Source organism: Schistocerca gregaria, chromosome 3 (assembly GCF_023897955.1).
Source record: "Schistocerca gregaria isolate iqSchGreg1 chromosome 3, iqSchGreg1.2, whole genome shotgun sequence".
Taxonomy (NCBI): Eukaryota; Metazoa; Arthropoda; class Insecta; order Orthoptera; family Acrididae; genus Schistocerca; species Schistocerca gregaria.
In genome coordinates this window covers 570981918-571006286 of record NC_064922.1, presented here as the reverse complement: position 1 = coordinate 571006286, position 24369 = coordinate 570981918, and the positions used below count along the sequence as shown (strand labels likewise).

Below are 24369 nucleotides of genomic sequence, written 5' to 3'. Positions count from 1 at the left end.
TATTGGATCACTACCGGTTTCGTGGCACTAAAAGCCACATCTTCAGGTGACCATATATATAACAATAAATCCAGAAGGCTGCACAACCCTGAGACATGGTAAATTAAAATTTTAAAAAATTAAAAAAAATTTAAGCTTTTTACTTGAGAATATCAAAATATTTGTATTCACATGACTAAAACATTAGAGCGGGAAAGCTCGCAACCTCTTTGCCCATCATTCGTTGTTTGCACAACAAAGCACCAGTAAAATGCGGTATGTCATAGAATGAAATAGCCGGATTACAATATAATGGATAAGTCTTAAGCACATCCTACCATAGTGATCCATTGGCAACGAGTAAACAAATTAATATTGGTGCAAATGGCTCTGAGCACTATGGAACTTAACATCTGAGGTCATCAGTCCCCTAGAACTTGCAACTACTTAAACCTAACTAACCTAAGGACATAACACACATCCATTCCAGATGCAGGATTCGAACCTGCGACCGTAGCGGTCTCGCGATTCCAGACTGCTGCGCCTAGAACCGCACGGCCACTTCGGCCGGCAGTAAGAAAAGGGAGTTCCGTACGATAAACTCCGTCGACACTGTTCGATACGCTTGAGCCAGAAAAACCAGCCTCCAAAGAAGTTTTGTTTACACCCTACTTTAATATTGTCGTTTTATAAACAGAGAAGATCAAAAACTAAAATATAAAGGATTTTTTCTTTCAGAGAATAAAGATTTTCAGTACTTAGAGCGGAACAATTTCAGGTCTAATTATGGGTAATGACTGAAGGAAATTCAGCTTGAAAAGATGAATAATATCGTTTGAAAAAGGAAATTTCTTAGTTTCAAGAACGGAGAATTTTTAGTTTACAATCGGGAATGGATTTCGAGTATGAAATTTAATTTTAAGCGGGTAATACAAGTTTGCAAAAAAAATATGGACTACCTTTTCAGCCTTATTTGCTATGCACTCTTAATGTTATCACCCTTGCTTCTTATGTCACCGGTGGTTGTTTTGACTTTCCTGTATGTTGGATCTGCCCTTCCGACAGTCATTTCTTTTTCGATGTCTTCACATTTTTCCTGCAGCCGTTTCGTTTTAGATCCCCTACACTTCCTATTTATTTCATTCCTCAGCGACTTGTATTTCTGTATTCCTGAGTTTCCCAGAACACTTTTGTACTTCTTCCTTTCTTAGATCAACTGAAGTATTTCTTCAGTTACCAATGGTTTCTTCGCAGTTGCCTTCGATGCACCTAAGTTTTCCTACCCAACTTCTGTGATGGCTCTTCTTAGAGATGTCCATTCCTCTTCAACTGTACTACCTATTGAGCTATTCCTTATTGCTGTACCTAAAGCCTTAGAGAACTTCAACCGTATCTCGTCATTCCTTAGTTCTCCGTATACCACAACTTTGCGTATTGATTCATTCTGACTAATGCTGTAAACTTCAACCCCCTCTTCATCACTACTATGTTGTGATTTGAGTCTATATCTGCTCCTGCGTACGCCTTACAATCCAGTATTGATTTCGGAACCGCTGTTTGACCATGATGTAATCTAATTGAAATCTTCCCGTATCTCCCGGCCTTTTCCAAGTATACCTCCTCCTCTTGTGATTCTTCAACAGGGTATTCGCTATTACTAGCTGAAACTTGTTACAGAACTCAATTAGTCTTTCTCTTCTTTCATTCCTTGTCCCAAGCCCATATTCTCCTGTAACCTTTTCTTCTACTCCTTTCCCTACAACTGCATTCCAGTCCCCTATGACTATTAGATGTTCATCCCCCTTTACGTACTGTATTACCCTTTCAGTATCCTCATACACTTTCTCTCTCTCTCTTCATCTTCAGCTTGCAACGTCGGCATGTATACCTGAACTATCCTTGTCGGTGTTGGTTTGTTGTCGATTCTGATAGGATCAACCCTGCCATTGAACCGTTCACAGTAACACACTCTCTGCCCTACCTTCCTGTTCGTAATGAATCCTGCTCCCGTTATACCATTTTCTGTTGCTGTTGATATTAACTCATCTGATCAAAATTCCTTGTCTTCTTTTCACTTCACTTCACTGACCCCTATTATCTGTAGATTAATTCTTTACATTTCCCTCTTCAGATTTTCTAGTTTCCCTACCACGTTCAACGTTGCTACATTCCAAGCCCCGACTGGTAGAACGTTATCCTTTCCTTGATAATTCAGTGTTTTTCTCATGGTAACCTTCCGCTTTGCCGTCCCCTTCCGGAGATCCGAATGGGGGACTATTCCGGAGTCTTTTGCCAATGGACAGATCATCATGACACTTCTTCAATTACAGCCCTCATGTCCCATGGATTCACGTTTTCTGTCTTTAATGCAATAGTTTCCATTGCTTCTTCATCCTCATGCCGTTAATCAGTGCTGATTTTCCTCCTTTTTTGGTGACTTCTTTCGCTGCGAGTCTTCGGCCGTCAATGCTGATTATTAATCAAAACTTAAGCGGTGACGGGATATTTGTTTTATCGGCCAATCTGTTTATTTTCACAATACATTCTCATATATGATGTGAAATGCATATACACACAAATGAATCTCAATGAACAAACCAAAATTCCACTGGAAAATGTACACACTTCTCTCACATACTATCTTTACACAACACAGCAAAATCAAAATTTTCTGAGCTTTTGTACTCAACCAGCTTGAATGCATTATCTCTAAATATTCTTTTTACTACACACAATATTAAAAATAAATGCTCTTTAGCTACCAAAATTATGACATTCTAGATTTAAACCCGGGACCGAAGTCGTTTTGATTATGAATCAAAGACGCTACTCCCCGTTTTCTTTAATTCCACAAAAACATTAACAAAAATGACTAGCTTACAATGAAATGACATAAATATGGTGACAGATAATTGCAATCACAAATTACAGTATTCATAGAATGAAGAATTATACTCAGTCTTAAGCAGTAGCAGACATTCAGCATCCTCACTGCCACATTCAACTGGTGGCAGTTCAGCATGACTATTTTCTTCTTCTGCAGACTGAGGTTCCTCATCATCATTTCCCAGACCAAAATTAATCATTCAGTAAATCCTTGATGTCTGTTCATTCCAGGGTAAATTACGTAGACAGTAGCCCGAACAGCGACATCGCAGAGTCCTTCACTGCTTTTGTTATTCTTGTCAGTTCCAGCCTTCTAAACTCATCCTTACGGAAACTTCCTGGCAGATTAAAACTGTGTGTCGGACCGAGACTCGAACTCGGGACCTTTGCCATTCGGTGGCAAGTGCTCTACCAACTGAGCTACCCAAGCATGACTCACGCCCCGTCCTCACTGCTGTACTTCAGCCAGTACCTCGCCTCCTACCTTCCAAACTTTACAGAAACTCTCCTCCTTACGAAGCTCAATACCTTTATAAGAGACACCAGATGTTTGCCATCATATTCTTGTATCTGCTGTACTACCATATGTTTGCCATCATATTCTTGTATCTGCTGTACTACTCATTTATTTTTCATCTGTGACTTGCAGGACAGGTTAGGGTCGGGAACTTGACCCAATCCATCCCCTCTCCACGAGATACCCATGTGTTCCTAACCTACACCCATTTTGTTAAAGACAATTCGGAACATGTTATATTTCTTATTGTGATTTTGATACTTAAATGTTTTCTCGAATTCATTTTCCATATACATCTTGTGTTCAATGTGTTCATCTCTCCCAATATTGTTAAAAATGTAACTTGTATATTTGCCCATTAACCAAATCACTGCATTATTTTTGCCTGAGGGTAGTAACTTTCTTCTCGTCTGAAGAAAATGTTAGTCGGTACATTTTTATAGAATTTCTTGTTATTTGAGCAATTTTCTCCCTGGTCCACCTTCAGTTGATAATCCGATGTGTAACGATGAGGCACACTATCAACAAGGTGGCATTTGCTGCAGAGGTTAGCGTCATTTAAACCGATGGCAAACAGACGCTCATTAGTACTAAAGATGTTATTGACTACCCTGTACCACCCCTCACGTCAGACGAAATAACATCACTACTGATGTTTTTCCAGACTACATTCCATACTATTCCAGCATATTTAGTTTCTATGTAATTTTTCCGTATGTTTCCGTCTTTCAGCTAAAATCGCCTTTGCTGTAACGTTTTTGAAGTTTAAAAGCTTTTTGCTGCGATAGCTTAGTTCAAGACAATACTCCATAATACGTTTTAGTTTAAAACTTATTTTTTGTGTATATATCGGCGGCTCTAGTAAAGAACACAAAGCTCTTGGAATAGCATTGACAACTTCCCTTCTAAAAAATGATAGCAATAAATTGGCAGGAGGTGGCAAGAAAAATCAAGGCAGCTTTGATTGAAAACTGTCAACGTAGCACAGACCAGTTCCAGAGAATATTGTTTATCAACACGTATATTTTATCAGAGTCCTACTATATACCACAGGGTCTCCCCATTCCATCATTGGTGGCGAAGACGATCATGTCCACCTTCGCAAACTTCTTGTCGAAAGGGGAATTGTTTCGAGTGCCTGTGAAGAAAGAAATTTTGGATCCAAGCAATGGAGGAACGATACTAACCGACATCAAGTCTAAAGCGATGGCATTAGAGCAGAACTGTACGACATTGTCAGGCCAAAAAGTGTGCTCCTTGTTGTGAATTATAAAGAGTATATTACAGAAACTTACTTATTATTCATTTATCAGATGTCAAAATCTTCCTCATCTAACCATAAAGGCACGGTGTGTCCATAAATGTACAATTTCTATGTGGTTATTTCAAACACTAATTGTCAAATTACAGTAACTGAATCACATCTATGTACGATTTATATAAAAGCATATAAAAGTGTAAGAAACGTGTATTAAGAAGGTACGCATAATACGTTCGAAAAAAAAAAGACATGACATATACAGGGTGTTTCAAAAATGACCGGTATATTTGAAACGGCAATACAAACTAAACGAGCAGCGATAGAAATACGCCGTTTGTTGCAATATGCTTGGGACAACACTACATTTTCAGGCAGACAAACTTTCGAAATTACAGTAGTTACAATTGTCAACAACAGATGGCGCTGCGGTCTGAGAAACTCTATAGTACGATATTTTCCACATATCCACCATGCGTAGCAATAATATGGCGTAGTCTCTGAATGAAATTGCCCGAAACCTTTGACAACGTGTCTGGCGGAATGGCTTCACATGTAGATGAGATGTACTGCTTCAGCTGTTCAATTGTTTCTGGATTCTGGCGGTACACCTGGTCTTTCAAGTGTCCCCACAGAAAGAAGTCACAGAGGTTCATGTCTGGCGAATAGGGAGGCCAATCCACGCCGCCTCCTGTGTTTTTCGGATAGCCCAAAGCAATCACACGATCATCGAAATATTCATTCAGGAAATTAAAGACGTCGGCCGTGCGATGTGGCTGGGCACCATACTGCAGAAACCACGAAGTGTTCGCAGTGTCGTCTAAGGCAGTTTGTACCGCCACAAATTCACGAAGAATGTCCAGATAGCGTGATGCAGTAATGGTTTCGGATCTGAAAAATGGGCCAATGATTCCTTTGGAAGAAATGGTGGCCCAGGCCAGTACTTCTTGAGGATGCAGGGACGACGGGACTGCAACAGGGGGGCTTTTCGGTTCCGCATATGAGCCAGTTCTGTTTATTGACAAAGCTGTCCAGGTAAAAATAAGCTTCGTCAGTAAACCAAATGCTGCCCACATGCATGTCGCCGTCATCAATCCTGTGCACTATATCGTTAGCGAATGTCTCTCGTGCAGCAATGGTAGCGGCACTGAGGGGTTGCTGCGTTTGAATTTTGTATGGATAGAGGTGTAAACTCTGGCGCATGAGACGATACGTGGACGTTGGCGTCATTTGGACCACAGCTGCAACACGGCGAACGGAAACCCGAGGCCGCTGTTGGATCACCTGCTCCACTAGCTGCGCGTTGCCCTCTGTGGTTGCCATACGCGGTCGCCCTACCTTTTTAGCACGTTCATCCGTCATGTTCCCAGTCCGTTGAAATTTTTCAAACAGATCCTTTATTGTATCGCTTTTCGGTCCTTTGGTTACATTAAACCTCCGTTGAAAACTTCGTCTTGTTGCAACAACACTGTGTTCTAGGCGGTGGAATTCCAACACCAGAAAAATCCTCTGTTCTAAGGAATAAACCATGTTGTCCACAGCACACTTGCACGTTGTGAGCAGCACACGCTTACAGCAGAAAGACGACGTACAGAATGGCGCACCCACAGACTACGTTGTCTTCTATATCTTTCACATCACTTGCAGCGCCATCTGTTGTTGAAAATTGTAACTACTGTAATTTCGAAAGTTTGTCCGTCTGAAAATGTACTGTTGTCCCAAGCATATTGCAACAAACGGTGTATTTCTATCGGTGCTCGTTTAGTTTTTATTGCCGTTTCAAATATACCGGTCATTTTTGAAACACCCTGTAGTTCCAATATACAAAAGGAATAGGCTAATTTTCACATTTTATAAGAGATGACATGCAATCAAAATAGTATTTGTTTTTAATGCAATGTGATCATTCGATAAATCTTTTCAAATTTAGGTGTGATCCATATAGAATTAAAATTCATCTAAAATGTTCATTTTGTGGCCCATGTCAACTATATGTATAATTTCCACGTTACGCAAGGATGCGACAGAAAGTGTATTTTCTCTGTTCTGAGATGTTCTGGAAAAGTTGACTTACATGAATTCTCGCAGTCTTTGTTGAATAAGAGCTCACGAAAGTGGATCTTCCTGTCTGTTCTCCTCAAATATATTCGATTGTATTTTATATACTCCAGATTTGAGAAATTTATGACTTTGAAGTTCCTCATTATGTGTAATGATTAACTTGTGGCATTGTTGGTGGTAAAAGACACAGTAACATAGTATTTTTTTAAAAAATTAGTTAGCCAAACGATACGAAATATCGCCTAGAGATGGGATATAGTATATTTGTTGACAATAAGACTATTTTTATTAAGTTCTGAGGAATTTGTATTTTTGTTGGCTTTATTAGTGTAAACTTTTTGTACAAGAACATTCTGTAGTAATAGCAGAAGGGGGGTCGCACCTCATCATTGCCTGAAGAATGCCATTTCGTGCATAGAGGGATGACGAGAAGGAGCATGAATGATGAACATAATTTCAGAGCTATAAAACTTAGTTATTTGGATTTTGTATTTTATAAATAAATTAAATTTTACGATGGATGCAATTCAGTGACTCACTAAGTCATTCAACGTTCTCCCATCGCCTTTTAACACAGTTCCCTAATGTTTATCCCATTCAGTAAAGAGTCCGACTACTCAGGATTTGGCAAATTTTATTTCATCTTATTTTTTAGTTCAGTAGACGGATGACCTCCACAACACCACAGTCATTATGGTAACCTAAGAGAGGAAACGCTTAGGCCATCTGTCTGTGAATTGTGTTAACGTTCTTCTGTGCCTTATCGTATTCTCTGAGGCGGAACGTGGAGCCCATACCTGCATTTGTATGAAAGAGCGTGGCCGGTGCACCGGCCCACGGTCATTAACACACCGCGAGGATTACAACTTAACTATGGCTTACCTCTCCATCTTCGCAGCTAGCGCATTGAAATATATATACTATACCAGTAGGTCAAGTTATTTATGGCAATATGTTATGAGCAAAACTGGATCACTGGTACAACTGTACTCAAAGTACTGTTCTATCTATCAAACATACCAACTTCAGGCTGGTAATAATCAATACTTTTCAAAAAATTAGACTTGGTTTTTCGCTCGTCTTCCTGATATGAATGAATCATTAGCAAGAAGTCCCCAAGACAAAGAAACGGCCAAGCAAGGATAGAAATATTAGGTTGGTGCATAAGTTTGTAGCGTTTTCCAGTAAGGATGTTTAAGAAGTGAATCAGGAACTGTATTATTTTTCTTGCCATTACTCTTTCATACGGCTGAACAGCTTACAGGTAACTCACAAGAAATACGCACGCCGCAGAGTGCCTACGCCCTGGCGGCTCTCACGGGCTTAACCTGTACAAAAGGACGACTACGGTCGGCGGAAAGCGCCAGGGAACGTTTTGTCTCTGACAATAACTGTTCACCATGATGTGATCTATTACCCCTTGACATCTGAAACACCCTGCACAAATTGTATAAACTGCTTACCAGTCCTGCTTTCTCTGAGTGAATGAATTGAGAATGTCGACGGGAGTTCTGCACGCACCTGAGGGTAACCTGATACCCGCGTTTTGTTCCTCGTTAGAAAGGAAGCACGAAACGAACATGTGTGCAGGCGTTCACCTATAGTATACGGAAAAGTACCATCGTTGAGTGAGTGTAGAATGATAAAGAATGATAAAGAATTTGCATTTTGTGTGATGAATTGCGGCTTTCTGTAAATGTAGAGAAACGTGACTTAATATTTGTAAGAAGGAAAAACAATGAAGTAATGTTCGAATACAGTATTAGTCTCGTTGGTTAAATATCTACATGTAACATTGCAAGACGATATGAAAACAAACGAACATATAAGGACGATAGTAGGGCGAATGGTCGAGAATTTTAGGAAAGCGTAGCTCGTCTACAACAGGAGAGGATGTATAGAGCACTTGAGTACTGTTCCGCTGTTCGGGATGGCCACCAGGTCTTACTAAAGGAAGACATCGAAGAAATGCAAAGGCTTGATGTTAGATTTATTACGTGTAGGTTAGATCAACATGTGAATCTGACGGAAGTGCTTGAAGAACACGAATGGAAACGCCTGACGGGAAGACGACGTTCTATACGTGAAACAATATTGAAGAGAGCAGGCACTTGCAGCTGACTACAGAAAGATTCTACTGCCGCCCAACGTATATTTCGCGTAGGGCGGCAGAGTTCATACACGAAAAATTGAGCTCTATTTCTTTCCTTCGCTCTATTTGCGAATGAAATAGGAAAGCAAGTGACTAATAGTGGTGTATGACACTAGAGATGCACTGTGTGAAACTGCGGTTCGGTAGTTTTGGTACAATGTATAAATGACGTAGTAAAATGACGTAGTAAATGGTAGCATTATCGGTAGTATTGGTAGAATTGGTGGCGAAATGGACATAAGTTGTAAGAGAAAAGCTGAGAGCGGACGGATTGTCTTTCTTTTTTCTTTTTTTTTTTTTTTTTTTTTTTTTTTTTTTTTTTTTTTTTTTTTTTGCACATAATTAGAGCCATACTTCGTTCAGTGTCAGTCCACTGTGTTCTTTAGATCCTTAATTGTGGTGTCTCTCTGCACTCACCATGACGAATTTTCTTGAAGGAAATTGGGTCTGGTGGCGTTACATTGACATTAGTCATTTGGCTTGTAGACATATGCCCACCTATCAGAAATTAAAGCGATAGCATTTGAAGGCCTAATATTCTATCATAACGGTTTGTAGACGTTGATACGCAGCGTTGAAAACTCGGTACCATATCACGATGGTTAGATGGCGTGTATGGAGGATGCATAAAATAAAAATGTGTCCTCCAGTCACTGACACATGAGCCATAATCAGCTCTAGCGACGGCGTCATCTACATCTGTCAGAAATTGTTGTAGGACATCCCGATCAAACCGATGATGTGACATATGAGAGAGTAGATTGCTTATCAGGTGAGGTTGCAGACATACAAAACATCAACGTTTCAAAAGTTATTTCAGAAATCGTCCTCAGAAATTTTTCTGATGTCTGTAAAGGTCTCTGAACGTCTGTGGACAGAGTGTACACTTCCGAAGGTGGTCTCGCAGAAGAGTAGCCACTGTGCTATGATGTTCCCACAGTACATTCACGTGGATTTTGCCTTCAATTCGATGGTTCTCGTTTTGTATTCCCACACTGTCACGGATTCCAGACCAACGGGCCCGGGTTCGATTCCCGGCTGAGTCTGGGTTTTCCTCCGCTCAGGGACTGAGTGTTGTGTTGTCTTCGTCATCATTTCGCCGGCATGGTAACTCAGCGTGTTCGGTCAGAGGGTTAGCTGCCCTCTGTAATAAAAAAAAGCAGATATAACAAACGAAAACGAACAAAATGAAATTTCAAAAAAAAAAAAAAATTGTCAGCTTGACGGATTGCTATCCAAAGGGGCCCGGGTTCGATTCCCTGCTGGGTCGGGGACTTTTTACGCTCAGGATCTGGCTGTAGTGCTGACTTCAACATGATTTCATCCCAATCTCGCGAGCAGGTCGGCCAATGTGGGTCGAATGTAGTAAGACCTGCACCAAGGCGGCCGGACCTGCCCCATACAGGGCCTCACGGCCGATGACGCCAAACGCTTATTTCCGTTTCCATTCCCACACTTCTAAACGATGACTCCTGCTCAAGATGTTGGTCGCTTACTGAAGTTCCTTATATCCTTTATATTTCATCATGCAGTTCCTAGACGTTTCAATGCTTCCGTTTTCTAGGTAAATCTCGCATGTTCGAATACGTCAGGGCCGGGCATAACGGGCTAGACTGCACGGGCGCAGTGTGTGAGGTCCGCGTCCACCCAGGGCCGAGCCGGGTAATCGGCTTTGCTCGGTCCTTGTCGGAAGTACTCGGACAAGCGTGACAGTTCATAGAAGATCTCAATTGAAGACATAAAGTCTGAAAATGAGTTTGTTTTCGTATTTTGGCACTGTATTTTACAGGGCCATCTTGAGCACACAAACATTTACATTTCGCTATTACCGGTTTCGATTACTGCCCACTTCCGATCTGTTACAAACTAAAACAGGGAGTAACCAACTATGTTCACGTTGCTGTCTTTGAATGTATAAAAGGCCTACGTTACATAACGAAAATAAAAAGTATTTATATGATTAAGAGACATGTATAACAGCCATACATACGATAAAATATTCTGAAGTAGGTTTTAGTTACTTTAAATGGCAAAAAGTGGGCCTGACAATGAAACATGTACTGACATACCATGCGTGTAATTAGATCCATACTTAAATTCCACATAAAATGTGCGCATAGTAACAATGTGAAGTGCCGGCCGGAGTCGCAGAACGGTTCTAGGCGCTACAGTCTGGAACCGCGCGACCGCTACGGTCACGGGTTCGAATCCTGCCTCGGGCATGGATGTGTGTGATGTCTGTAGGTTATTTAGGTTTAAGCAGTTCTAAGTTCTAGTGGACTTATGACCTCAGCAGTTGAGTCCCATAGTGGTCAGAGTTATTTAATAATGTCAAGCTCCTAGCCTGTGTAAAGGTCAGCATAAAAAGTTTAAGAACAAGATCACATCTATAAAACGAATTCTACTGGCATAACAAAACAATTCAGGGGGAATCATAAGTGTAAGGTAATTAACGAAACATTGATATTAACTAAAAAGGCCGATAGTCAATAAAGCATCCTTAGTGGGATTTCACTGGTGACACGTCGTGACTTCTCTGTATGACGTTGTTGTTTTCCTACGGCGGAACTAGCGGAGGATACTGGATGCCGAATCACACGACCGCACGCCAAGTCGCTGCTCAAAGTAACATATTTCTGAACACGTCGTAATAATCATTCAGCTTAAACTCATTCTGTTCACTCAGCACTAATTCCCGTTGCCGCTTTCTGTGTACATATATCTTCACTTCCTTCAGTAGGTTCAGTAACTGTCCGTTGGCTCCCTATGACACATTTTCCTGCCGAATGCTTTTCTCTGCCCAAATGTGTACCAAAAGCGCTCTTATTTTGATTACACGTATTCTCTCTATAACGAGTCTGGAAATTCCTGCCCGTCTGACCAATATAAAACTTGTCAGAATCTTGGCAGTTGATCTTACAGACACCGGATTCTAAATATTTGTTGCTGTTGTTACCAACTTGGTGGCGTAGCCTAGAACCAGTTGTAATTTTAGTTTTAAATCCCTATTTCTACTTTGGCGATCCTGTCAGTAGCCATCGTCTTCCTAAATATAATAATCTTATACCTTCTATCTCTTTTAGTCAATCTAAGATCCAAAGAGTTATGCATCCTTCTTCTTCCAGTTCTACTATGAACTTTCGTCAGCCTTATACAGTTGTATGATGTCATCCGCATAACGTCTGTAATACACAAATTTTTCGCAGACGTCAGGATTTTGTTCAAAAAAAATATTTTTTAGCTCATTTGCAAATATGCCTGTTAACGTATCCGACAAATTGTTGCCCAGTGTCCATTCTTTTCATACAAAATCTTATCGTTAATCTTAAAATAATGAAATGACAAAATAAGTTCTAAAATTTCCCGCAGTTGTACTACACTCCTGGAAATTGAAATAAGAACACCGTGAATTCATTGTCCCAGGAACGGGAAACTTTATTGACACATTCCTGGGGTCAGATACATCACATGATCACACTGACAGCACCACAGGCACATAGACACAGGCAACAGAGCATGCACAATGTCGGCACTAGTACAGTGTGTATCCACCTTTCGCAGCAATGCAGGCTTTTATTCTCCCACGGAGACGATCGTAGAGATGCTGGATGTAGTCCTGTGGAACGGCTTGCCATGCCATTTCCACCTGGCGTCTCAGTTGGACCAGCGTTCATGCTGGACGTGCAGACCGCGTGAGACGACGCTTCATCCAGTCCCAAACATGCACAATGGGGGACAGATCCGGAGATCTTGCTGGCCAGGGTAGTTGACTTACACCTTCTAGAGCACGTTGGGTGGCACGGGATACATGCGGACGTGCATTGTCCTGTTGGAACAGCAAGTTCCCTTGCCGGTCTAGGTATGGTAGAACGATGGGTTCGATGACGGTTTGGATGTACCGTGCACTATTCAGTGTCCCCTCGACGATCACCAGAGGTGTACGGCCAGAGTAGGAGATCGCTCCCCACACCATGATGCCGGGTCTTGGCCCTGTGTGCCTCCGTCGTATGCAGTCCTGATTGTGGCGCTCGCCTGCACGGCGCCAAACACGCATACGACCGTCATTGGCACCAAGGCAGAAGCGACTCTCATCGCTGAAGACGACACGTCTCCATTCGTCCCTCCATTCACGCCTGTCGCGACACCACTGGAGGCGGGCTGCACGATGTTGGGGCGTGAGCGGAAGACGGCCTAACGGTGTGCGGGACCGTAGCCCAGCTTCATGGGGACAGTTGCGAATGGTCCTCGCCGTTACCCCAGGAGCAACAGTGTCCCTAATTTGCTGGGAAGTGGCGGTGCGGTCCCCTACGGCACTGCGTAGGATCCTACGGTCTTGGCGTGCATCCGTGCGTCGCTGCGGTCCGGTCCCAGGTCGACGGGCACGTGCACCTTCCTCCGACCACTGGCGACAACATCGATGTACTGTGGAGACCTCACGCCCCACGTGTTGAGCAATTCGGCGGTACGTCCACCCGGCCTCCCGCATGCCCACTATACGCCCTCGCTCAAAGTCCGTCAACTGCACATACGGTTCACGTCCACGCTGTCGCTGCATGCTACCAGTGTTAAAGACTGCGATGGAGCTCCGTATGCCACGGCAAACTGGCTGACACTGACGGCGGCGGTGCACAAATGCTGCGCAGCTAGCGCCATTCGACGGCCAACACCGCGGTTCCAGGTGTGTCCGCTGTGCCGTGCGTGTGATCATTGCTTGTACAGCCCTCTCGCAGTGTCCGGAGCAAGTATGGTGGGTCTGACATACTGGTGTCAATGTGTTCATTTTTCCATTTCCAGGAGTGTATTTCCCCTTGACTAATCTTCTTATATGTTAGCAAGTTCTTCTTTATAATCTCCATCGTACCGCTTACCGGGACGTTGGCATACATGACAATAATATCATAGGAAACCAGTGTAGCTCCAGCTGGGATCGGTATATCCTTAGTATCATTCGCCAATTTATAATATTCTTGACACTGAATGATAATTATAAGCATATGCAGTCCTCAGTTTTCTGTTCCATTCCCTGTTCAATTTGTAATTGGGACATGAAATGTTAATAATCGACGTAATCGGTTGCCTGCTCTTGTGTAATTTAATTTGCGAAAGAAGTAGAGGAATTGATGTAGTCATCCATTTTAATCTACGTTTCTCTTTCTCATCTGGAAACAAAAAGGTACTGTTTTCATTTGTTTTCCTTATATCTGATTGAAATTTGTATACAGGATTTCTCTTGATTTCGGCAGTATTATTACCTGCAAGAAATTTTTTGGATGTAATCCCAATCGTAAATTACGACAGCGGAATTTCCTTTATCAGCCCTCGTAATTATAGCCCTTTCTATTTCTAATTTTTGATTTAGGCTTTTACGTGCTTCTAAATGTTTTGCATTTTCCTTTCGTAGCGTCCTACTCTGGATATATATTTGATAGTTTTTATTGCTATGTCTATTTGATCAACATTATTTAGTTTAGCCACTTCACAAGCAACTTTTGCAGTAGTATTTTTCTGTTACCTGGGCTCAATTTCGGGGTGATACTAAAATGTAAAGCCTTATTCAGAAAATCCATTTCATTATCCGTCATTTTGATGTTCATGAGGTTGACCAAACTGATGTTTGCCTTCCCTCTTCCTGTCTATTCTTACATTATACTTCGTCCGTAAATTTGAGGTTTTCTTCCTATGTCCACACTACGATCTTTTTCTGTTCGTTGTCCACCATGTTATCAACACCTCTGAAAACACATGAGAACTGTAACGGTGAGAGTAACCAGCCTAAAAGTAACTGAATTTTGAATGCTTCCAAACTATGTTTTTTTTATTCTTGTATGCTTCGCTGATCTCAGTACTTATCATAGAATTTCACTTTTGCGTTTCAAACGTACCGCAGCTACAGTATGATTATTAATGCTGACGATAACATACTTAGAAATAATTCCCACATCCAAACAGAATTTGTTAAACCTTATTTTCATTATATGTTTCATAATGCCGACTTCTGTTTTAAGCAACAGTTTTATCTCATTCTTGGCCTTACTTGGCATAAATTTATGAACTGAAGTATGAAAATGTGTCTGTGATGAAAGTGAAATAAGAGAGGTAGCAGAAATAATTTCTGGGATGCACGAAAAGAAAACAAAAATTAAGTTCGCGATGTAACTGGAAGAAGGAGGAAGTACAACTCTTTGGATCGTAGGTTGACTAAAAGGGATGGAAGGTTAAGATTATTATATTTAGGAAGACGACGGCTACTGACAGGATGATTAATGTGAAATCCTGTCACCCAAAGAGCATAAATAGGTATACTTCAGAGCTACGATCAACAGACTGCTAAGACTACCACTCACCCTAACGGCGAAGTGGAAGAATTAAATGTAATTAGGCAAGTAGCCGAGTCAAACCTGTACAAGGACTGCGATGAAATGTTGTTGTTGTGGTCTTCAGTCCATAGACTGGTATGATGTAGCCCTCCATACTACTCTATCCTGTGCAAGCTTCTTACAATACCTACTGCAAACTACATCCTTCTGAATCTGCTTAATGTGTTCATCTCTTGGTCTCCCTCTGCGATTTTTACCCTCTACACTGCCCTCCAACACTAAATTGGTGATCTCTTGATGCCTCACAATATCCCCTACCAACCGATCCCTTGTCAAATTGTGCCACATATTTATCTCTCCAATTCTATTCACTACCTTCTCATTAGTTATGTGATCTACCAATCTAATCTACAGTATTCTCATGTAGCATCACATTTCGAAAGTATCTATTCTCTTCTTGTCTAAACTATTTATCGTCCACGTTTCACTTCCATACGTGGCTACACTCCATACAAAAACTTTCAGAAACGACTTCGTGACACTTAAATCTATACTCGATGTTAACAAATTTCTCTTCTTCAAAAAAATTGTTCAAATGGCTCTGAGCACTATTGGAGTTAACTTCTGAGGACATCAGCCCCTATACATTAGAACTAATTAAACCTAACTAACCGAAGGACATCACACACATCCATGCCCGAGGCAGGATACGAACCTGCGACTGTAGCGGTCACGCGCTTCCAGAATGTAGCGCCTAGAACATCTATTCTTCAGAAACGCTTTCCTTGCCTATCTTACCCCTAGTGATACGCGCCTCTACATCCTTACATATGTCCTCTAGCCATCCCTGCTTAGCCATTTTGCACTTCCTATTGATCTCATTTTTGAGACGTTTGCATTCCTTTTTGCCTGCTTCATTTTCTGTATTTTTATATTTTCTCCTTTCATCAATTAAAGTCAATATCTCTTCTTTTATCCAAGGATTTCTATTAGTCCTCGTCTTTTTACCTACTTGATCCTCTGCTACCTCCACTATTTCATCTCTCAAAGCTACTTATTCTTCTTTTACTGTATTTCTTTCCCCCAATCTTGTCAATCGTTGACTAATGCTCTCCCTGAAGTTCTCTACAACTTTTAGTTCTTTCAATTTATCGAGGTCCCATCTCCTCCAATTTCCACCTTTTTGCAGTTTCTTCAGTTTTAATCTACAGTTCATAATCAATAGATTGTGGTCAGAGTCCACATCTGCCCCTGGAAATGTCTTACAATTTTAAACCTGGTTCCTGAATCTCTGTCTTAACATTATATACTCTATCTGCGACCTTCCAGTATCTACAGGCTTGTTCTATGTACACAACCTTCTTTTATGATTCATGAAACAAGTGTCAGCTATGATTAAGTTATGCTCTGTGCAAAATTCTAACAGGCGGCTTCCTCTTTCATTCCTTCCTCCCAATCCATATTCACCTACTACGTTTCCTTCTCTTCCTTTTCCTACCATCGAGTTCCAGTCACTCATGATTATTATATTTTCGTCTCCCTTCACTATCAGAATAATTTCTTTTATCTCATCACACATTTCATCAATCTCTTCGTCATCTGCGGAGCTAGTTGGCATATAAACTTTTACTACTGAGGTAGGCGTGGGCCTCGTATCTCTCTTGGCCACAATAATGCGTTCACTATGCTTTTCGTAGTAGCTTACCCGCATTCCCATTTTTTATTCATTATTAAACCTACGTCTGCATTACCCCTATTTGATTTTGTATTTATACCCCTGTATTCGCCTGACCAAAAGTCTTGTTCCTCCTGCCACCGAACGTCACTAATTTCCACTATATCTAACTTTAACCTACCCATTTCCCTTTTTAAATGTAATGAACTTTTATAATAAGCTAAAGTGAAAGATTCGTGACAAGAAGGAGACAAGAGAACCACGGGGCTAGAAGTTTGTTGCTATGTCATACAATGCTGAGTTTTTCGAAAGAATTGCACAAGCTTTCAGAGAAATGAAAGTAAAGATAGCATTTAAAACTAAAAGTACAACTGCTTCTAGGCTACGCCACCAAGTTGGCAACAACAGCAACAAACGTTTAGAATCGGATGTCTGTAAGAGCAACTACCAAGATTGTGACAAGTTATGTATTGGTCAGATTGGAAGGAACTTGAAGACTCGTTTTAGAGAGCAAGCGTATCATCACGTCAGCCTTCATCAAGAAAATTATAACTCCATTCCCAAAGAAAGCAGGTGTTGACAGATGTGAAAATTACCGAACTATCAGTTTAATAAGTCACGGATGCAAAATGCTAAACGAATTCTTTGCAGATTAATGAAAAATCTGGTAGAAACCGATCTCGGGAAAGATCAATTTGGATTTCGTAGAAATGTTGGATCACGTGAGGCAATACTGACGCTACAACTTATCTTAGAAAATAGATTAAGGAAAGGCAAACCTACGTTTCTAGCATTTGTATACTTAGAGAAAGCTTTTGACAGTGTTGACTGGAATATTCTCTTTCAAATTGTGAAGGTGGCAGGGATATATACAGGGAGCGAATGGCTATTTATAATTTGTATAGAAACCAGATGGCAGTTATAAGAGTCGAGGGGCATGAAAGGGAAGTAGTGGTTGGAAAGGGAGTGGGACAGGGTTGTAGCCTATCCCCGATGTTATTCAATCTGTATATTGAGCAAGCAGTAAAGGAAACAAAAGAAAAATTCGGAATAGGAATTAAAATCCATGGAGAAGAAATAAAAACTTTTAGGTTCGCCAATGACATTGTAATTCTGTCAGAGACAGCAAAGGACCAGGAAGAGCAGCTGAACGGAATGGACACTGTCCTGAAAGGACGATATAAAATTAACACCAACAAAAGCAAAACGAGGATAATGGAATGTAATCGAATTAAACCTGGTGATGCTGCAGGATTTAGATTAGGAAATGAGACGCTTAAAGGCCGGCCGAAGTGGCCGAGCGTTTGTAGGCGCTACTGTCGCAGGTTCGAATCCTACCTCCGGCATGGATGTGTGTGATGTCCTTAGGTTAATTAGGTTTAAGTAGTTCTAATTTCTAGGTGACTGACGACCTCAGAAGTTAAGTCCCGTAGTGCTCAGAGCCATTTTTTGAGACGCTTGAAGTAGTAAATGAGTTTTGCTATTTGGGGAGCAAAATAACTAATAATGTTCGAAGTTGAGAGGATATAAAATGGAGACGGGCAATGCCAAGGAAAGCGTTTCTGAAGCAGAGAAATTTGTTAACTTCGAGTATAGATTTAAATGTCAGGAAGCCGTTCCTGAAAGTATTTGTATGGAGTGTAGCCATCTAAGGAAGTGAAACACGGACGATAAATAGTTTTGACAGGAAGAGAATAGAAGCCTTCGCATGTGGTGCTACAGAAGAATGCTGAATATTAGATGGGTATATCACATAACTAATGAGGAGGTATTGATATATTTGAGGTGAAGAGAAATTTGAAGCACAACTTGACTAGAAGAAAGGATCGGTTGGTAGGACATGTTCTGGGGCATCAAGGGATCACCAATTTAGTATTGGAGGGCTGCTTGGAGGGTAAATATCTTAGAGGGAGACCAAGAGATGAATACACTAAGCAGATTCAGAAGGATGTAGATTGCAAGAGGTACTGGGAGATGAAGAAGGTTCCACAGGATAGAGTAGTATGGAGAGCTGCATCAAACCAGTCTCTGGACCGAAGACCACAACAACAACAATATGTAAGAACGCTTACGGTACACATTTGGACAGAGAAAAAAATTAGATAGGAAACGTAGAATAATATGAAAGTGTTTCATAGGGAGCCAATGGGCAGTTACTGAATCTACTGGAGGAAGTGGAGATATGTGTACACAGAAAGCGGCAACCGGAGTTACTGCAGAGTGAACAGAATGAGTTTCACATGAATGCTTATTTTGACGTGTTCAGAAATCTACTACTTTGAAGAGCGTCGAGCGCCCCGGCGACTTGGCGTGTGGTCGTGTGATTCGGTCACCAGCGACGAGGAGACCGGGCCTTCCTCCCACGTTCCGCAGCAGGAAAACAACAACGTCATACACAGAAGTCACGAGGCGTCACCACTGAAATCCCACTACGGATGCATTATCGACTATCGGCTTTTTAGTTAATATAACTTTTTCGTTAATTGCTTTACACTTACGATTACCGTTGAATTGTTTTGTTTTGCCAGTAGATTTCGTTTTACAGATGTGATCTTGTTCTTAAACATTTTATGCTGGCTTTTACACAGGCTAGGAGCTTCACGTTAGTACTATGTGCACTTTTTATGCGGATTTAAATATGGATCTAGTTTCACATATGGTATGACATTACATATTTTATTGTCAGACGCCCCTGTTGCCATGAGAAGTAACTGATACCTACATTAGAATATTTTATGGTATGTATGGCTGTTATACATGGCTGTTAATCATGTGAACACTTTTCATTTTTCTTACGTAACAGTAGACCTTCTATAGATTTAGCGTCAGCAACTTGAACATAGTGAGTTGCGCCCTGTTCTTGCTTGCAACTGATCCCAAAACGGCAGTTTCCGAAGCTGGTAATAGTGAAGTGTAAATGTTTGCGTGATCGTGACGGTCTTGTAAAATAAAGTGATTTCATAGAGCACTGGAGCACTGCTGTGGGCGTTTTTCGGTCGGAACAACTCTCGAGTTCGGTAGATTCGTCGTTCGCTATTTGTTTGTGACACGGAAGACTTACAGGGGTCCAGTGGCTGTGCAACTCTATCGTCTCAGTCCTTTAAAATGAACGAGAATGATAGAAGGGGTGGATGAGAAATCTGATTTAGCGTAAGCGGCAGATAGTGCATATTTGCTGTGAAACGACATTGAAGACCACGCTGAAAGATTTTAACAGTGAAGAAACAAAAAATTGCAACTATGGGCAGGTGGGACTCATTTTTCTGTACATCAAAAAGCGCCTTCTGCTAAATTTGCAGGCATGGAGCACGTGAAGGAACTGATTATGTGAACAGGAAAATTTCTGGATTCGAGTGCGTATTTCGTTATGAGTTGTAGCAAGTTTCATTGGAACTGAATGAAGTGTGTGGAGACTTAATAGACTTCTGCAAAGTGCGTAGGTGTTTTCAAGGGGCATGCCTGGTACGATTTTTTCATTTAAAACTCGCTGTCGTTGAATTTATGAAGGAAAGTCTTCAATTAGAGCTTTCGGAATGACTGCACATTTCGTACTTTATGTGGACTGGACTGCGCCCTGTCCATAGTAAGGCACTGCAAGGTAATTTCGTTCTAATTTCATTGGGGTGCAATTAAAAAGAAAATCGCTTTGTAGGAGAGACACATTCTGACAAACACAGTCCATTTCACTACGCTCACTGGCGTTAAAGAGAAAGCGACGTTCTTAGTGTTCACTGTGGCTTTGAAAGAGTTAGAAGGACAGCTTTATAAAGGTTTTGAGGGCACTGTCAATCTTACATCTGTTTTCGAGTAGTTTCCAAGATCGTTTGCCATTTCAGTTGAAAGCGCCCCTGTGCGTCTGCAGATGTAACTGACTGACCTGCATGGTAGTTTCAATAACCAATCTTTTTACCTCTGATTGGGTCGTCTAGATTGTTTTCCTCAGGTAGAGTTTACCTGTCTCCGTAATGAGGTTGCAAAGGTGCTAAAATATCTCGATCGAAGTATTTGTGGCCTTTTTGGATTATGACACTTTAAAGTAAGAGTTACGTAGCAACATGAGTAAAGCTCTGTGAAGTTGCCTCCGTCTGTCAGTATGCCGACACTTTACAGCAAATAAAAATTACATTATGTCTTCTGCGAGCCAAAAATAATTAAATAATACTGACAATTAGTTTTGTTTGTGATCCTTGTTGTTCAGAAATGTGAAACGTAAAACCAAGCCATATGCAGAGTGACTGCACTGCCATTTAAATGCGGTGCTTTCGCTGTTTTCCCTCTTCCCCCTCCTCAACGTCAGACATGGAGACGTGCGCTGTAGGTGGTGGGGAGGGGAGATGGGTTGGAATGCACGTCTTGTAAATGACTGCCTTCAGAACAACGACATCGCTCGACTAGAGTAGCCAGCATGTTCTCGAGACATGAACCCTATCGTACATAGTTTGAATACATTGAAAAGGACTGTTTATGGTTGACGTGACTCACCAGCTGCCCTGAGGGATCTACGCCGAATCGCCCAGAGAAGTGGGACCATCTGGACCAACAGTGCCTCGATGAACTATGTCACGACGAATATAGGAACGCATTAAGGCAAGAGGACGTGTTAGTGGGTATAAGAGGTACCGTTGTTTACAGCAATCTGCACCACCACCTCTGAAGGTCTCGCCGTGTGGTGGTACGACATGCAATGTGTAGTTTTCAAGAGCAATAAAAAGGGCGGAAATGGTGTTTATGTTGCTCTCTATGCCAATTTTCTGCACTCTGGAAACCGAGGTGATGCAAAACTTTTTTTGATTTGTGTACATTCGAATTTTGTATTATCAAAAATTTCGAGTTTTTTCGACCGTCACCATTGTCCCTTAAGTGACCAAGTGTACCGCAGTTTTCACTTACGTATGGTAGTCTACAATGGGCTATGGCACTTTTACAACTCTACATGATACCCTCCGCCACACAGCATACGGTGGCTTTTGGAGTATGTTTGTGGACGTAGAACACCAGTGACGATGCTCGCCGTGGACCCTTTTCCGGCGTCAGGAGCGTTGTGCTGTACGGACAGAGGCGGGTGTCGTATCCCCGCGGGCCCGGCTGCGGCAGTCGCTGTCCGCCCGCCGTGCCGCCTGAATGGGCGGCGGCGGCGGCGCCGTGTGACCGTGTGGGCGGCAGGGCGCGTGCGCCGGCGAGTACGTGCGGCGCGAAGCGAAGCGGAGCGCAGCGGCGGCGGCGGCCACAGCGCGCGGCCCGATCGAAGGCCGGCGAGCAGTCGGGGCGCCGGCGGCCTTCGAGTGCAGCGCAGCGCAGCGCGTCGCTCCGCGAGTGTCCCAGCCAGCGGCCGCGAGGCCCGCCTCTGCCGGCGTAGCGCCCAGCGCCATGGAGGACGACATGGAGCAACAGGGCTGCACCGCCAGCTGGCCCGACGCCGAGCATCAGGTAGGCCGCCACCGCCCTCTCGCCACCAGCTCCCGAGGTCGATCCGCGCTGTCGGAGCCTCTGCTGGATGTAGGGCACATGTGGCGACCGCTCCATTCTACGTCTCCCCCCGATCGTACATTTATTAGGGCAGAGCACCGAGTGTAAAGCATTTGGGCGCCTTCGGGAGTATTATGTGAGTCTGAAATTTTTATTCCGCTTCGAATGTGGTACAACATTAATTCGGAAAGAATTTGGTGCGAGGGAACACATCGGTAGAAGACAAACACGTTGTTGTCGTTGTGATCTTCAGCTTGGTTTGGTGCAGCTCTCCAGGCCAGTCGTGTGCCCCTCATATCTACGTTAACCACTGCAAGCTACGTACATCACGTTAAACATATTTATTGTATTCACGCTTATGTATCTCTGTAGAATTCTTAGCTGCACGCTCCCCTCCGTTACAAAAGTGACGGCTCTTTGATGATTCAGGATACGTCATATCAACCGATACCTTCTTTAAGTCACGTTCTTACAAAAATTTCTCTTATTCCCTATTTGGTCCAGAACATTCTCATTAGTTATTGTACCTAACCATACACCCTTCAACATTCTTTAGCCGTCATGCAAGCTTCTGTTTTTGTCTGAATTGCTTATAGTCCACTTTTCAATTCCTATAAGGTTACAGTTCCCACAATTACCTCCAGAAAATAGTACCTAACGCATTTCTATTCGACGTTAACGAACTTCTGTTTTATAGAAATGTTTCTACTTCGGCCACCATCACTTACTTTCTTACCCAAACAGCAAAATTCATCAATTACTTTTAATGTATCATTTCCTAATACAATTCCCTCAGTACCTCCTGCTGTAATTCGACTGCATTAACCTAGTACACGCAGGGAGAAAATGTCATACGGGAAAGATAGGTTCCGGATCTCTCTCGATGTTGCAAGCATTTATCGGCTGAACCTCAAAGCACCCACTAGGTTGCGCCTAGTTTTCGTTCGCATTTCGTCAAGAGCGTAAGTATACTACCGACACGGCGGTATACTAAACTACTGATACAGCTCATGCGGATAGCTATCTAGTGACAGCGGCGTATAATCTGTACAAAGGAGAAAAGTGCGAATGATCACAAGCTTGTTTCCTCAGGATAGTATGACAGAACTGATGAGAAATATTCATTTTCGAACACGCAAAGAAACGCGTCTGACATCCCGCAAAAGTGGTCCTCGACGGATAATAGACGGTACGCATCGTTTCCTCACAGACGGTGTAGTTGGAATTAAACTTACGGAAGGGCTTGCAGTTGCAGCCATACTTTAGTAGTATGGTACGAACCTTAATATGTTACACCATAAGGTATTCTGTAGCCCACGTTTCGTAGTTGCTTTCTGAAGAGATTCAGATGTAGACTCGTGCCTATGAGCTACGGCCTATCATGAGGTACGCGAGGAAAGAACGGTTAGTTACATGAAGAAATAGAGGTAATATATCATGAAAGCCTAATTAAAAAAATTTAAGAATCAGTTTGCAGGGTGTAAGCTATAAGTAGTACTGAGTTCCGATAGAAACTGTGAAGAAAAAAAAAATAGCAGAATTAATAACGGCTCACACGGAAGTACATGTACATTCTTTCCGTACTCAATTTTTGAATAGAAGATGAAAAATCTTGTTTCGTGTATGGTACAACACCAAATATTCTCTGCATCTCACTTCGTACTAACTCGGAAAGTATGCCCTGGCTTCGGTAATCGGCGCCACTGCTGCACCGAAAATGCACAGCTGTCTTATCATAAACACCTTAGAGAAAGGCACTTTGTGAACCAACCGTCCACGTGACTCCTATCCCTAGTATGGTACGTGTCCAGCCAGGCAGGACGCGCAGCTGCCGCTGCGGCGAGCGCTGCCGCGTTCTCTACCGCTGGGTTCTCTCTCGCCGGCGGCGGTGTTCTTGCGGTACCGATCTGTAAGTGGGACAATCATGGCGGACGGGACGTAAACAAAACCGCGAATAGCGCTGAAAACTAAGCTTAAAACAGTGCAGGCAGACAGGATCAGCAGTACGGTGTGTTTAATAACTTAGGTCGTGTTTTTGGGTGTTTTTTTTCTGTTTGT

At 42.2% G+C, this 24369-nt stretch overlaps 1 protein-coding gene across 4 annotated transcripts in view; it reads left to right on the top strand.

The window, feature by feature from the left end:
- LOC126354246 (potassium voltage-gated channel protein Shab) overlaps positions 1-24369 on the top strand; it is a 1056422-nt gene that overhangs the window by 474619 nt on the left and 557434 nt on the right. The window contains exon 1 of one of the 4 annotated variants that reach the window (XM_050003750.1): positions 22106-22272. The exons of the other annotated variants lie outside the window; for them this stretch is intronic. The gene's annotated coding sequence lies outside the window, so the exon portion shown is untranslated. Of the gene's footprint in view, positions 1-22105; positions 22273-24369 lie in introns of those variants that run through there. 4 annotated transcript variants of the gene reach the window in all.